The following is a 3,409-nucleotide window of genomic DNA, read 5'->3' as shown; positions in this document are numbered from 1 at the left end:
GCTGCTACAAAGTTACAGAAATTCACCCGACACGTGTTGCGCCGCAGCATGATTAATATTATTAGAGACAACGGTCCCTTTCATGAAAATATAAGACCATAGCCATAAAACTGCAACCAGTTTTAGGTGCACTATTGTCCCAATGGAACTTATTACATTTATTTACTTATTCAATAAACATGAGAAAACATACAGTAACATATAGTGAGCAAAAAGTGAAGGGGTTCTGGAAATCAAAAGATTTCCTGACCTCAGGCATGTAGTGGTAAAGTAACTTTTAAGTGATATAAGGATTACAGTAGTCACAATAACGAGACCATCTTGTACTTCACAATAATCAAGAATTAAGAGTTGGATTTAAAATGTAGTTGTCGACGAAGTTTCGATCCCCAACAGCGGTTATGGGATCATCATCAGGACAAGTCAATCCAAATGCCTGAGAGGTAGCTATGGGGATGTAAAGTAAAGGAACAATGCTGCCAGCCATTACGAAGGTGCCTGCAACCCGGAAACGCTCCACAATATCGCCCCAGGTTTTCATTAGATCGTGCTCCATCGGGAGCCTGTGATACTCATGCCAGGGACTAGAAATTGAAACCTCCCTACCTTGACAAGGGCTTGCAGCATTGTTCCTTTACTTTACATCCCCGTGTAGACCCGGGTCCAAGGGCGGGGCATCGTCCCCCCTTTACACAGGAATTACAGACCTCAGCTTGGACCCACACCTACCTCTCAGGCATTTCGATTGACTTGTCCTGATGATGATTCCATAACCGCTGTTGGGGATCATGTGGTTATTGTCTTATATTTTCCCTGAAAAGGACCAATGTCTCTAATAATATACTGGTACCCTTGGTCCCTTCTGACTTACAGGGTCCTCTTGTTCTTTTCTACAGCAGCACGATTAATGACATGGACACCTTTATGATGCTACAGCGGGACTAGTGAGCGGGTGGCTACAGTCAGAAAGAGTGACTGGCACAGATCCTTATCATGGGGTTATTGCTCCTCTGGTAAACTGAATTTTGCCCTCTTATTGGAGTTAGTGCTATAGTGTGATTTGCAAAGCGCAGTGTGTAGGTAGTGGAAAGTGCAGCATATTGCTTTCACAAAAGAAATGATATCAGGGGCAAAGGCCGCAGAGTGTGACTTTCATGTTGCACAAATGAGTGTGCTTTCTGATATTGTCTGTTTCCATGGACTTAATTGCGTGATTTTGGTTGCAAGAAAGTGTCACTTTGTGTCACACATTTAGTCACTGAATGTCTCTCATAAATCCACTGAATCTATGAAAATGTCACACATAAGCAATCTGAAACATTAGCAGCTGTGCTTTAATGGGTGTAATTTCAGATATTTATATGTTTCCCTTGTCTTCATTGCTTGATTTGCTCGCCAGAAAGTGTCACTCATATTTGTGGAAATGTCACTCATAATTACCCTGAAATTATGAAAATGTCACACATAGCAATCTGAAACCTTGGCAGCTATAAAAGATATATTTGCTCTGTGTAAAATAAATGTTATATATTTGTATAATAAGTTATGTTTTTAATTATCTATTTTAAAAAAATTAGATTTTTAAAAAAATATGTTAATATTTTGTTAAATATTTTTTTTTATTTATCTTCAACAATAAAATGATTTGTTTGTAAATTTTATTTTATATGGTGCTGTATTATTTAAATATATTTTACATATTTTACAAATTAATTCAGCTCATAATATAATTAACTATGGTAGCAAATAAATAGTTAATTAATGTGTACACATTAATATTCAGGCATTACATTTAATGGCTGAGTATTAATGTACTTACCCATCCAATATGCCTATTTTCTTTGCATCCTTCACCTAAAGGTTTTTGCTACAATCTTAACATGTTTATCTAAAAAATATTATTACTAAGGGGCTGTCGGAGAGCCTCTGACCTTTGGTTGGAGGCTTTCCGATCGCCATTGTCTGTTTCAATTCCGACCGGAAGATTATGAATCAGCCGGTCAGAATTTAAACCAGACGGTCGTTCTGGCTGGCTTCCAAAGGGCTCAAGGAGCCTATCGGCCAGTTGGAGGCTGGCCCGTAATCTCAAAAAGCGGGTTTTTCCACTTTTGGAACGACGATACTTGGTCTCCGGCAGGCTTTCCATGCCCGACTTCTCGACATTAAAAGCCTATTGGAGATCAAGCATAGGGTCTCCTAGCAGGGCCCCTTTCCTTGGCGGCCTCTGGTTAGTGGCCGAGGGGGCACCTATGGTGCCCCCCTGTTAATCCCTGCACCAAGTGGCAGGCACCTTAAGGTGCCTGCCACTGGGTACAGGTATTAACACCACCTCCAATTTCCCTATGGGAGCATGTACTACGGCCGTTTTACAGCCGTAACACATGCTACAATAGGGAAATGACGGAATGTGACCAAACAGCGTTCAGTCGCATCCTAATTAAGTGGTCGGGACCGCCGACCAGAGGTCGGTCAGTCCCGTTTCCGAGACGGTGTCGTGTGGACGCAAATCTGCCCGACATCATAATAGACCCCTAAATATCATTTATTATAATGTTGAACCATGAAAACTCAAGTATTATAATTAATACCAGAGTATTAGTACGCCTTCCCAGCCCAATACTGCTATATCCCTTGTCTCCTAATAATTTAAAAAATATTATTCTATAAATAAATATAATAAATATGAACCTTGTACTTACATATATACTTACCCAATATTGCATATGCCACAAATGGTAAATGTTTTATGTGGTAAAGAATGCAATGTATGTAATGGATGTATCCCTATCACAACACATAATCAGTCTATTCTATCTTATGTCTGTTCTCTCAGGTCAAGTGAAAAGCTCAAAGGTAGATTCAAAAATTGATTTATGTGAGAATATACGATGGCTTACATAAAAGAGGGCAATGAATTGAAGATGACTTTTAATGCCAGGTATGGGCATTTTAAGTACTTGGGTATGCCTTTTAGATTATTTAGTGCACCACCTGCCTTCCAGCACTTTGTACTGATATGTTTTAAAATATCGTAGACACCTATTTTGGCATTTACCTGAATGAGTTTCTCAGAGATGTCAGAACAACATCAAGGCCACACGAGAGAGCTTTTACAGCAATTGACAAAGACCTGATTATATGCCATATTTGAGCCCAGTTTCACTTTGTTGAGGTTTGTTAACTTTAACCTGGGTCTTCCAGTGGATCCTGAAGAAAAAGGCTGTGCAAGAATGGCCTTGCCCATCCTCAATAAAGGAAATTCCAAACATTTTAGGAACTGCCAATTTCTACTGGCATTTTGTGAAGGGTTGCTCCAGTTTTTTTGTAAAACAGATGCATTTTCATTTTCAATAGGTGCTATGATACTTCAAAGGCATCCAAACAGTCATGACTTGCACCTCATTGCATA

This window comes from Triturus cristatus, chromosome 3_1 (assembly GCF_964204655.1).
Source record: "Triturus cristatus chromosome 3_1, aTriCri1.1, whole genome shotgun sequence".
Lineage (NCBI taxonomy): Eukaryota > Metazoa > Chordata > Amphibia > Caudata > Salamandridae > Triturus > Triturus cristatus.
Note: the sequence above shows the minus strand (reverse complement) of the source record.